The 14,071-nt window shown below is 38.8% G+C and overlaps 1 protein-coding gene across 1 annotated transcript in view; it reads right to left on the bottom strand.

Annotated features, from left to right (window-relative positions):
- Positions 1-14,071, bottom strand: part of DCHS2 (dachsous cadherin-related 2) — a 324,121-nt gene that overhangs the window by 138,674 nt on the left and 171,376 nt on the right. The gene's annotated exons all lie outside the window — the stretch shown is intronic.

Raw genomic sequence — 14,071 nt, 5'->3', positions numbered from 1 at the left:
CTTCTCAATAATTACCTTAAACATAAATGGGTTGAATGCCCCACCCAAAAGAAAAAGACTGGCTAAAAACAAGACCCCTATATATGTTGTCTACAAGAGACCCACTTCAAAACAGGGGACACATACAGACTGAAAGTGAAGGGCTGGAAAAAGATTTTCCATGCAAATAGAGACCAAAAGAAAGCAGAAGTAGCAATACTCACATCAGATAAAAGACTTTAAAACAAAGGCTGTGAAAAGAGACAAAGAAGGACACTATATAATGATCAAAGGATCAATCGAAGAAGATATAACAATTATAAATATATATGCACCCAACATAGGAGCACCACAATATGTAAGACAAATGCTAACAAGTATGAAAGGGGAAATTAACAATAACACAATAATAGTGGGAGACTTTAATACCCCACTCACACCTATGGATAGATCAACTAAACAGAAAATTAACAAGGAAACACAAACTTTAAATGATACAATAGACCAGTTAGACCTAATTGATATCTATAGGACATTTCACTCCAAAACAATGAATTTCACCTTTTTCTCAAGCGCACACAGAACCTTCTCCAGGATAGATCACAGCCTGGGCCATAAATCTAGCCTTGGTAAATTCAAAAAAATTGAAATCATTCCAAGCATCTTTTCTGACCACAATGTAGTAAGATTAGATCTCAATTACAGGAGAAAAACTATTAAAAATTCCAACATATGGAGGCTAAACAACACGCTCCTGAATAACCAACAAATCACAGAAGAAATTAAAAAATAAATCAAAATATGCATAGAAACTAATGAAACACAACATTTCATTTCATAGAAAATGAAAACACAACAACCCCAAACCTGTGGGACACTGTAAAAGCAGTCCTAAGGGGAAAGTTCATAGCAATACAGGCATACCTCAAGAAACAAGAAAAAAGAAATAAATAACCTAACTCTACACCTAAAGCAACTAGAAAAGGAAGAAATGAAGAACCCCAGGGTTAGTAGAAGGAAAGAAATCTTTAAAATTAGGGCAGAAATAAATGCAAAAGAAACAAAAGAGACCATAGCAAAAATCAACAAAGCCAAAAGCTGGTTCTTTGAAAGGATATACAAAATTCACAAACCATTAGCCGGACTCATCAATAAACAGAGGGAGAAAAATCAAATCAATAAAATTAGAAATGAAAATGGAGAGATCACAACAGACAACACAGAAATACAAAGGATCATAAGAGACTACTATCAGCAATTACATGCCAATAAAATGGACAACGTGGAAGAAATGGACGAATTCTTAGAAAAGTACAACTTTTAAAAACTGGACCAGGAAGAAATAGAAAATCTTAACAGACCCATCACAAGCACGGAAATTGAAACTGTAATCAGAAATCTTCCAGCAAACAAAAGCCCAGGTCCAGACGGCTTCACAGCTGAATTCTACCAAAAATTTAGAGAAGAGCTAACAACACCTATCCTACTCAAACTCTCCCAGAAAATTGCAGAGGAAGGTAAACTTCCAAACCCATTCTATGAGGCCACCATCACCCTAATACCAAAACCTGACGAAGATGCCACAAAAAAAGAAAACTACAGGCCAATATCACTGATGAACATAGATGCAAAAATCCTAAACAAAATTAGAGCAATCAGAATCCAACAACACATTAAAAAGATCATACACCATGACCAAGTGGGCTTTATCCCAGGGATGCAAGGATTCTTCAATATCCACAAATCAATCAATGTAATACACCACATTATCAAATTGAAAAATAAAAAACATATGATTATCTCAATAGATACAGAGAAAGCCTTTGACAAAATTCAACATCTATTTATGATAAAAACTCTCCAGAAAGTAGGAATAGAAGAAACATACCTCAACATAATAAAAGCTATGTATGACAAACCCACAGCAAACATTATCCTCAATGGTGAAAAATTGAAAGCATTTCCCCTAAAGTCAGGAAGAAGAGGGTGCCCACTTTCACCATTACTATTCAACATAGTTTTGGAAGTTTTGGCCACAGCAATCAGAGCAGAAAAGGAAATAAAAGGAATCCAAACTGTAAAAGAAGAAGTAAAACTCTCACTGTTTGCAGATGACATGATCCTCTACATAGAAAACCCTAAAGACTCCACCAGGACATTACTAGAACTAATCAATGAATATAGTAAAGTTGCAGGATATAAAATCAACACACAGAAATCCCTTGCATTCCTATACATTAATAATGAGAAAATAGAAAGAGAAATTAAGGAAACAATTCCATTCACCATTGCAATGAAAATACTTAGGAATATATCTACCTAAAGAAACTAAAGACCTATATATAGAAAACTATAAAACACTGGTGAAAGAAATCAAAGAGGACACTAATAGATGGAGAAATATACCATGTTCATGGATTGGAAAACTCAATATAGTGAAAATGAGTATACTACCCAAGCAATTTATAGATTCAATGCAATCCCTATCAAGCTACCAACGGTATTCTTCACAGAGCTAGAACAAATAATTTCACAATTTGTATGGAAATACAAAAAACCTCTAATAGCCAAAGCAATCTTGAGAAAGAAGAATGGAACTGAAGGAATCAACCTGCTTGACTTCAGGCTCTACTACAAGCCACAGTCATCAAGACAGTATGGTACTGGCACAAAGACAGAAATATAGATCAATGGAACAAAATAGAAAGCCCAGAGATAAATCCATACACCTATGGACACCTTATCTTTGACAAAGGAGGCAAGAATATACAATGGATTAAAGATAATCTCTTTGACACGTGGTGCTGGGAAAACAGGTCAACCACTTGTAAAAGAATGAAACTAGAACACTTTCTAACACCATACACAAAAATAAACTAAAAATGGATTAAAGATCTAAACATAAGACCAGAAACTATAAAACTCCTAGAGGAGAACATAGGCAAAACACTCTCTGACATACATCACAGCAGGATCCTCTATGACCCACTTCCCAGAATATTGGAAATAAAAGCAAAAATAAACAAGTGGGACCTAATTAAACTTAAAAGCTTCTGCACAACAAAGGAAACCATAAGCAAGGTTAAAAGACAGCCTTCAGAATGGGAGAAAATAATAGCAAATGAAGCAACTGACAAACAACTAATCTCAAAAATATACAAGCAACTCCTACAGCTCAATTCCAGAAAAATAAATGACCCAATCAAAAAATGGGCCAAAGAACTAAATAGACATTTCTCCAAAGAAGACATACAGATGGCTAACAAACACATGAAAAGATGCTCAACATCACTCATTATTCAGAGAGATACAAATCAAAACCACTATGAGGTACCATTTCATGCCAGTCAGAATGGCTGTGATCCAAAAGTCTACAAGCAATAAATGCTGTAGAGGGTGTGAAGGAAAGGGAACCCTCTTACACTGTTGGTGGGAATGCAAACTAGTATAGCCACTATGGAGAACAGTGTGGAGATTCCTTAAAAAACTGGAAATAGAACTGCCTTATGATCCAGTTCTCCCACTGCTGGGTATACACACTGAGGAAATCAGAATTGAAAGAGACACATGTACCCCAATGTTCATTGCAGCACTGTTTATAATAGCCAGGACATGGAAGCAACCTAGATGTCCATCAGCAGATGAATGGATAAGAAAGCTATGGTACATATACACAATGGAGTATTACTCAGCAATTAAAAAGAATACATTTGAATCAGTTCTAATGAGGTGGATGAAACTGGAGCCTCTTATACAGAGTGAAGTCAGCCAGAAAGAAAAATACCAATACAGTATACTAATGCATATATATGGAATTTAGAAAGATGGTAACAATAACCCTGTATATGAGACAGCAAAAGAGACACTGTTGTATAGAACAGTCTTTTGGACTCTGTAGGAGAGGGAGAGGGTGGGATGATTTGGGAGAATGACATTGAAACATGTACAATATCATATATGAAACGAGTCACCAGTCCAGGTTCGATGCATGATACTGGATGCTTGGGGCTGGTGCACTGGGACGACCCAGAGGGATGGTATGGGGAGGGAGAAGGGAGGAGGGTTCAGGATGGGGAACACGTGTATACCTGTGGCGGATTCATGTTGATATATGGCAAAACCAATACAGTATTGTAAAGTTAAAAAATAAAATTAAAAAAAAGAAAAAGAAAACCAATAATTTATTATTGCCAATACCACCTATTGGTGTGTTAGTGTGGAAACACAAAAAGAAGTCTAGCATAACCAGTTTAAGAAATGAAAATGTCAGTTGTATTTAACAAAAAAATAAACACACACATAAAATGTTAGATGCATTTACATATAAATAAATGTGGCTGAACCATAAGGAGTCTATCACAACACAACTAGCTCTAAGCATTAGTTAAATGAAGGCCCGACTACTGCAATTTTGCCAGTTTAAGAGAAGCTGGCAAAAATATCAGAAATGTTTGTTTTCCAGGCATTAAAAAAACTGAAACCCATACAATTTCTTTCTTTTTTTTAATCAAATCTGCCCTGTTATAACTCCAATTCCTCGTTTCAATGTTCATTAGAAATTTAGTGAATTTTTCTTATTTCTCCTTGGCAAACACATCATCAACCAGTCAGTTAAGTTCAGTCACTCATTCGTGTCTGACTCTTTGCGACCCCATGAATTACAGCATGCCAGGCCTCCCTGTCCATCACCAACTTCTGGAGTTCACTCAAACTCATGTCCATTGCGTTGGTGATGCCACCCAACCATTTCATCCTCTGTTGTCCCCTTATCCTCCTGCCCCCAATCCCTCCCAGCATCAGTCTTTTCCAATGAGTCAAATCTTTGCATGAGGTGGCCAAAGTACTGGAGTTTCAGCTTCAGCATCATTCCTTCTAAAGAACACCCAGGGGTGATTTCCTTCAGATGGACTGGTTGGATCTCCTTGCAGTCCAAGGGACTCTCAAGAGTCTTCTCCAACACCACAGTTCAAAAACATCAATTCTTCAGCGCTCAGCTTTCTTCACAGTCCAACTCTCACATCCATACATGACCCAATCATGTATGGAAAAACCATAGCTTTGACTAGACGGACCTTTGTTGGCAAAGTAATGTCTCTGCTTCTGAATATGCCATCTAGGTGGGTCATAACTTTCCTTCCAAGGAGTAAGCGTCTTTTAATTTCAGGGCTGCAATCACCATCTGCAGTGATTTTGGAGCCCCCAAAAATAAAGTCTGACACTGTTTCCACTGTTTCCCCATCTATTTCCCGTGAAGTGATGGGACCAGATGCCATGATCTTAGTTTTCTGAATGTTGAGCTTTAAGCCAACTTTTTCACTCTCCTCTTTCACTTTCATCAAGAGGCTTTTTCGTTCCTCTTCACTTTCTGCCATAAGGGTGGTATCATTTGCATATCTGAGGGTATTGATATTTCTCCCAGCAATCTTGATTCCAGCTTGTGCTTCTTCCAGCCCAATGTTTCTCATAATGTACTCTGCATATAAGTTAAATAAGCAGGGTGACAATTAAGTTAAATAAGCAGGGTGACATATAAGTTAAATAAACAGCCTTGACGTACTCCTTTTCCTATTTGGAACCAGTCTGTTGTTCCATGTCCAGTTCTAACTGTTGCTTCCTGACCTGCATACAGATTTCTCAACAGGCAGGTCAGGTGATCTGGTATTCCCATCTCTTTCAGAATTTTCCACAGTTTATTGTGATCCACACACTCAAAGGCTTTGGCATAGTCAATAAAGCAGAAATAGATGTTTTTCTGGAACTCTCTTGCTTTTTCCATGATCCAGGGATGTTGGCAATTTGATCTCTGGTTCCTCTGCCGTTTCTAAAACCAGCTTGAGAATCTGGAAGTTCATGGTTCATGTACTGCTGAAGCCTGGCTTGGAGAATTTTGAGCATTACTTTACTAGTGTGTGAGATGAGTGCAATTGTGCGGTCGTTTCAGCATGGCTTTTCTTTGGAATTGGAATGAAAACTGACCTTTTCCAGTCTTATGGCCACTGCTGAGTTTTCCAAATTTGCTGGCATACTGAGTGCAGCATTTTCACAGCATCATCTTTTAGGATTTGAAACAGCTCAACTGGAATTCCATCACCTCCATGAACTTTGTTCGTAGTGACGCTTTATAAGGCCCACTTGACTTCACATTCCAGGATGTCTGGCTCTAGGTGAGTGATCACACCATCGTCATTTTCTGGGTCATGAAGATAATTTTTGTACAGTTCTTCTGTGTATTCTTGCCACCTCTTCTTAATATCTTCTGCTTCTGTTAGGTCCATACCATTTCTGTCCTTTATCGAGCCCATCTTTGCATGAAATGTTCCCTTGGTATCTCTAATTTTCTTGAAGAGATCTCTAGTCTTTCCCATTCTGTTGTTTTCCTCTATTTCTTTGCATTGATCGCTGAGGAAGGCTTTCTTATCTCTTCTTGCTATTCTTTGGAACTCTGCATTCAGATGCTTATATCTTTCCTTTTCTCATTTGCTTTTTGCTTCTCTTCTTTTCACAGCTATTTGTAAGGCCTCCCCAGATAGCCGTTTTTCTTTTTTGCATTTGTTTTCCATGGGGATGGTCTTGATCCCTGTCTCCTATACAATGTCACAAACCTCTGTCCATAGTTCATCAGGCACTCTGTCTATCAGATCTAGGCCCTTAAATCTGTTTCTCACTTCCATTGTATAATCATAAGGGATTTGATATAGGTCATACCTGAATGGTCTAGTGGTTTTCCCTACTTTCTTCAATTTAAGTATGAATTTATACATTATCATAACCAAAGCTAAATATCTCCTCAGACCTGTGCCAGGCACAGCATCTCCATTTTCTTATCTGACATGATTGTATGTCATTTCACTTGCAGTTCCTTTCTCCTGAACATTGTCCAAATTGATCTGGGAACACATGGTTCCAGATGCAGTCTGACTACAACAAAGAAGAGCAGAAACATTTTTTACTGGAATACTTATAAAATAGTAATGTAACCAAGTATTATCACACCCACATTTGCAGTCATGTCAAAATTGGGGTTCCTACTGATTTGCTGGTCCACCAAAACACTCAATATTTCTGTTATTGATTAGCTTCAAACTTTCTTTATGAAAGTCTATCCTTGATTAAAAAATAAAACTCAGATAATGCAAAAGTATCAATCTACAGAAAAAAATGAAAAATCTCTCTAACCCAATTATCCCCTATTCTCTGGGTATATAGTCTCCTAGAATTAACTCAGTTTTAATTATTGGACATTTAAAGGCTTTTATTTTCCACACAGATGGTGTATTTCCATTATGACAATTAAAAGATTAATGCCTGCCTCAAGTAGACCACAAGCTGGTCTACCTGCTTTCAGACAGACTGCTTCCATATTATTTTTCAAGATTTGGATTTTAGGAAGACTATTCTAATACAAATATGTATTAGAATAGTCTTCCTAAAATCCAAATCTTGACTTATCGTGCTCTCCCAGTTTTCAGGGAAAGTTTAAGTGCCTTACTGTGATAACCAAGCTGCTCAATTAGTACTTTTCCATCTCTGTGGCTCCATCTCACCACTCTCATTGTACAGGACCTCGGCACAGAGAACTATATCTAATTTCCAGAATAGGTCTTGTTCTTTTCTATTTGGATTGCTGCATCCCCTCCCTGGAATAACTTCATTTTCTCTGGCAATGATTTCTCAGATCAGATGAGATCAGCCACTCATTCGTGTCCGACTCTTTGCGACCCCATGAATCGCAGCACGCCAGGCCTCCCTGTCCATCACCAACTCCAGGAGTTCACTCAGACTCACGTCCATTGAGTCAGTGATGCCATCCAGCCATCTCATCCTCTGTCATCCCCTTCTCCTCCTGCCCCCAATCCCTCCCAGCATCAGAGTCTTTTCCAATGAGTCAACTCTTCACATGAGGTGGCCAAAGTACTGGAGTTTCAGCTTTAGCATCATTCCTTCCAAAGAAATCCTAGGGCTGATCTCCTTCAGAATGGACTGCTTGGATCTCCTTGCAGTCCAAGGGACTCTCAAGAGTCTTCTCCAACACCACAGTTCAAAAGCATCAATTCTTTGGCGCTCAGCCTTCTTCACAGTCCAACTCTCTCACATTTTAAAGCACAGCTCTAGGTTCAGCTGGCACAGGGGACCTTCTACCTCCCACCCTGCTTTGGAGACCGCTCCTCCAGGACCCTGCAGTGGCCTGAGTACATGTGCCCATAACACATGTGCCACATTGTACTTAACTTTTGTTTAATTGGAGGATAATTTCTCTACAATGCTGCATTGGTTTCTGCCATACAACTATCATAACTATATATTAATATATATCCTTTCCCTCTTGAGCCTCCCTGCCATGCACCCCCATCCCACCCCTCTAGGCTGTCACGGAGCACCAGGCTGGGCTCCCTGTGCTATACAGCTGCTTCAAATAAGCTATCTGCTTTACACGTGGTAGTATATATAACTACCTTACACTTTAATTAACGGTGTTTGTCTTTCTTATCATTCATTCACTTATTCATTATTTCACTTATTCATTATTTACTTGTGGTTTAAAAATCAAAAGACAACATTTTGAAAATATATAAAAAACAGTTTAGTACACATAATAATGCAGAGATCTATAACTAAGATGAAAAGATACAAATAAACCAAAAGTTAAGGTGAATAAGGGCAGATAATTCTTATAAGAAAGAATAAAGCATAAATAAATATGATAATGCTCAAACTTATTAAACATAACAGAAGTACAAAACTAAAAACAACTACCTCCTGTTTTCATCTCTGCTGCTGTTGCTAAGTCGCTTCAGTCGTGTCCGACTCTGTGCGACCCCATAGATGGCAGCCCATCAGGCTCCCTGTCCCTGGGATTCTCCAGGCAAGAACACTGGAGTGGGTTGCCATTTCCTTCTCCAACGCATGAAAGTGAAAAGTGAAAGTGAAGTCGCTCAGTCGTGTCCGACTCTTAGTGACCCCATGGACTGCGGCCCACCAGGCTCCTCTGTCCATGGGATTTTCCAGGGAAGAGTGCTGGAGTGGGGTGCCATTGCCTTCTCTGATTTTCATCTCTAATGTTGGGTAAAACTTTTAGGTAATATTTTGCCAGATTAATAAAGGATGTGGTATCAACATATACTTTGCAAAAGACACTTTAGCAATATTTATCTAATGGTAAATTGTTCTTATTCAAAACTTAGAAATCTACCCTGTACTTACATAAGGGCTCTGAAATAGGAAGTCCTTTGCAATATTGCAAATGAATTTAATATCTCTCAAGGAAATAATAAATGTTTAAGTCTATTGTAATATATTAATACAATATAGTAAGAATATTCCATAGCACCCAAAATGTATAAAGGAAAGATATACGTTTTCATTTAAGAAGACTTTACATGCTGCTGTTGTTGCTTAGTTGCTTAGTCATGTCCAGCTCTTTCGTGCCCCATGAACTGTAGCCCACCAGGCTCCTCTGTCCATGGCAGTTTTCAGGCAAGAATACTGGAGTGGGTTGCCATTTCCTTCTCCGTTACATCGTATATTTTATATAAAAAATGAGTTGTAAAAATGAATGTATATATAATTCAGTATGTTTAAAAAAAAACTTAGTACTCAAACATTTAAACAATGTATAAGAATACAGTGTATTTCTACTGTAAAACATTCAGGAAGTGTTAAATGAGCATGTTAGATTACAGAATAATACGTAAACTATAATCATAAATACTAACATATATACTTTGGATGCACACACACATGCAAAGAAATATGCACACTGGAAAATATGGAGAGATCCGAACAACTATAAAGAGAGCCCATCTATATGGGTTGAGATTACAGGACAACTCACAATACTTCTTACATTACTATAGTTTTAAAGAGCATATGTGATATGGACTGAATTGTATCCATCTTTAATATGTTGAGGGTCTAACCCCCAGCATAGCTATATTTGGAGCAAAGAAGTAATTAAGGTTAAATGAGGTCATCAGGGTGGATTCCTGATCCTACGGGATTAGTGTCCTTACAGGAGAAGACGCCAGAGAGCTCTGTCTCTCTCCCATCGTGTGAGAACACAAGAGCCCTCAACAGGAGCTAAATCAGCCAGGAACTTGGTCTCAGACTCCCAGCCTCTAGAACTGTGAGAAATTAACATCTGTTGTTTAAAACAGCCAGTCTGTGGTATTTTGTTACAGTAGCCCAAGCTAGGGCTTCTCTGGTGGCTCAGACAGTAAAGAATCTGCCTGCAATGCAGAAGACCAGGTTTGATGCCTGGGTCAGGAAGATCCCCTGGAGGAAATGGCAACCCACTCCAGGATTCTTGCCTGGGAAATTCCATGGACGGAGAAGCCTGTGGGCTACCTTCCCTGGAGTCACAGAGAGTCAGACATGACTGAGTGACTAACACTGACTGAGCCCAAGCTAAGGCAATTAAGTTTGTAAGTAGAAATTTTATATATGTGTGTATATATAAGATAGTCATAAAAATATGTGTTTATTACAAAACATTAATCTACTTCTGTTTAGAGTTTGTATACTTGCATACCATATTGAAGCTTTACATTGGATATTAAAACGTGCATTTTAAAATAACTGTCCAAAAGCCTTTTCAAAAATAGGATTCTTATTCTGTAAAAAGCTTCAAGGATGTACAAGAATGGAAACATCAGAACTAGCAAATGAAGATATTTAGGAGAGCTGTATTCAATTAAATGAATCCCTGAGCTTGAGATAAACATGATCTGTAGAAATTACCTATATAAAAGTGATTGGACGTGATTCCCAGATATAAACAAAAATAATGCTACCAATGTCCAAATTACTAGCAAAATGTGTCCCAACAACATATGGTAAATTGGGAAATGTAATAAAATAAATATCTGTACTATATTCACTCTGCTAGTTGAAAGCATTATATCTGGTGAGAGTAATCTAGTGTTCAATGGGCCTCATCCCCAAATTCCGAAGCTGGTGTTTTACATCGAGATAATTTGATAATGAGATTTGAAGTCTCAAAGGTTTGACAATGGGGACCAAAAAGAACGCATAAGTTGTCTGTGGTTTTTATTAGTCTATGCTTCATGCCACACAGAATGGTATTCCATGTGGCAAGATTACTTTTCTTGTTTTCTAACAAAATTTCACTGATAAATGTCCATCTCATTTGTTATATTACAGATTCTCAACAAATTTGAAGGAAAGGAAAAGAGAAAAGGAGACACTGGCAAATACAGACAGCTGTACAAATATAACTTTGTCAAGAACCTTCACACTTAAGAAATATACACTCACTGATCAACAGCTAAATGCCAATGAAGTGAACTAGTTAGACCTGGCAGCTAAGGCACTGCATGATGTTAGCTCTTACAACGAGGGCTTAGCTTGCATGCCTGCTACGTTGCTTCAGTCATGTCCAACGCTTTGTACCCTGTGGACTGTCTATGGGATTCTCAGGGAAGAAAACTGGGGTGGGATGCCATCTCCTACTCCAGGGGGTCTTCCCGATTGAGATATCAAACCCACATCACTTACATCTGCCGCATTGGCAGGCAGGCGCCTCACATACAGTAGTCATTCAGACATGAACTCACTGCTGGGCAGTGGCAGGCGACCCACTTCCCAAAGGGAAGGGCCTTGTTGAGAAAACATTTTTTAAGTCTTTTAAAACAAATAACACTGGATAAGAGCCTGACCATACAAGGTAAATATTTCTAGTTTTAGCTTTTCAAAAGGTTTTTAAAAGAAGATGCCCATTATCTTACTACTTCAGGTGTCATTTCACAGACATCTCAGAAGTATGGCCTTTGCTCTAGGGTGTCTGCATTAAGATAGTTTATATTCACATATATGCATACACATATATATGTGTGTATACATAGATACATACATATCTATATATACTTACACATACTTGTATTGTGTATATATATTATATATATAAAATACATAAATGTTAATCTACTCAAAACTCCTCGGCAATGATGGGATGGTCAGTTTTACATAACAGGAAATCTTTTCAACAGTACCAAGTGCCAAGTACAGTCTCCATACTATCACAAATTGCACTGACTTCCGTGAATGCCCACAGAAGCATTCAGGCCTTCACTTAAATCCATCATGGATTTACCCTCCTCATCTATAAATTAGGATGATGATGATAATCACCCAGCAATCTCAGACACAATTAGTTACTCTCTGAAAATGTCCAATTCTTGTATAAACTATTTTAAAAAGCCCCAAACTTTAGGATTTCTAAGATTTTTCAAAAACTTTTATTAAACAAAAGCATGATACTCCATTAAGAACAACCACTCGAAAGGTAGCACAACTGATAAACACACTTGTCTGGATATGCATGACAAAACAGTGTGACAGAAAGCCCTGAGGGCCGCTGGTTCACTATTAGTAAATGTGCATGCTTACATCTTCATATCTTCTTTTGTGTATTTAAATATATGACGGGTACTTGTGTCAGTCAGGAACCAGTAAGGGAAACAGAAACCACACTGAGACTGTTAGAGACGATACAATTAAAAGAACCAAAGACACCTGCGTGAAGTGAAAGCGTTAGTCGTTCAGCCGTGTCCAACTGTTTGCAACCCCACGGACTGTAGCCCGCCAGGCTCCTCTATTCATGGAATTCTCCAGGCAAGAATACTGGAGTGTGTTGCCATTCTTTTCTCCAGGGGATCTTCCCAATCCAGGGATTAAACCTGGGTCTCTTGCACTGCAGGCAGATTCTTTACCATCTGAGCCACAGGCAAGCCTGACCACACATGTATGAGAAGCTAAAGCTGTAAGAAGGGGAGAATGAGCAGCACTGCATGAAGCAGTGGGCTTTTCCAGGGCTGCAAGGACAGAGAGGAAGAGGCAGTGGTACTACCCCTACCTCAAAGGAGAGGAAGAGCTCTGGGGTGGTGCTGTTCGGATGGTACCCAGTGCCCAGGGCACCTCTTTGCAGCTGATATTCAAATGCCTGAGAGAGTGACTCACAGCTGGTGTTCAAAACTTCAAGGGCAAGGCCAGCAGACACTTAGATTGCCTTTGAGAAGTCACAGTGAGGGTAGTACTCACCACCCCAGGACACACTGCAAGGTCAGGGCAACTGATGGGCACTTCTGAAGGGAATGCATTCTCATATATGGGAAAAGGAGACACTGATAATTATATACATAAGTGATATTTTTTAAAAAGGAGAGACAAAGATAAAATCTTACAGCAGCAACAAGAGAAGAAAGACTGAGAACCTATAATGGAATAATTCTTTGACTTCTCAATTGCAATGACAGAGGTCAAAGGATAAAGCAATATTGTGAAAGTTATGGAAGAAAACAACTGCCTATTCAAAATTTTCTACTCAGATAAGCTATTTTAAAGTATGAATACTGGATCAGTCAGAATTCTTCAGAGAAACAAAAACAAATAGTGGAAATGATAGAGAGAGAGACAGCGATGGGATAGAGAAGATAGGGAATGAGGGGAAGAAGGAATAGAGGTAGAGAGACTAGAGAGATTTAAGGAACTGGCTCATGTGGGGGTTGGCAAATCTGGAATTCAGGGCTGGCCAGAAGGTTAGACATTCTTGCAGGAGTTGATGTCACAGTCTTGAGTTGGAATGCAGCCTAAAGGTAAAATTCCTTCTTCCTGGGGGTATATCAGTCTTCTCTTTGAAGGCCTTCAACTGATAAGATGATCAGATCAGCCGCTCAGTCATGTCCGACTCTTTGCGACCCCATGAATTGCAGCACGCCAGGCCTCCCTGTCCATCACCAACTCCCGGAGTTCACTCAGACTCCTGTCCATCGAGTCAGTGATGCCATCCAGCCATCTCATCCTCTGTCGTCCCCTTCTCCTCCTGCCCCCAATCCCTCCCAGCATCAGAGTCTTTTCCAATGAGTCAACTCTTCGCATGAGGTGGCCAAAGTACTGGAGTTTCAGCTTTAGCATCATTCCTTCCAAAGAAATCCCAGGGCTGATCTCCTTCAGAATGGACTGGTTGGATCTGATAAGATGAGGCCCACTCATATTATGGAACACGTTTTGCTTTACCCAAATATTACTTAGTTAAGTGTGAATCACATCTTAAAAACTCCTTCACAGCAATATCTAG

The sequence above is a fragment of the Bos indicus genome, chromosome 17 (assembly GCF_029378745.1).
Source record: "Bos indicus isolate NIAB-ARS_2022 breed Sahiwal x Tharparkar chromosome 17, NIAB-ARS_B.indTharparkar_mat_pri_1.0, whole genome shotgun sequence".
Lineage (NCBI taxonomy): Eukaryota > Metazoa > Chordata > Mammalia > Artiodactyla > Bovidae > Bos > Bos indicus.
Note: the sequence above shows the minus strand (reverse complement) of the source record. Positions and strands in the feature narration are given on the sequence as shown.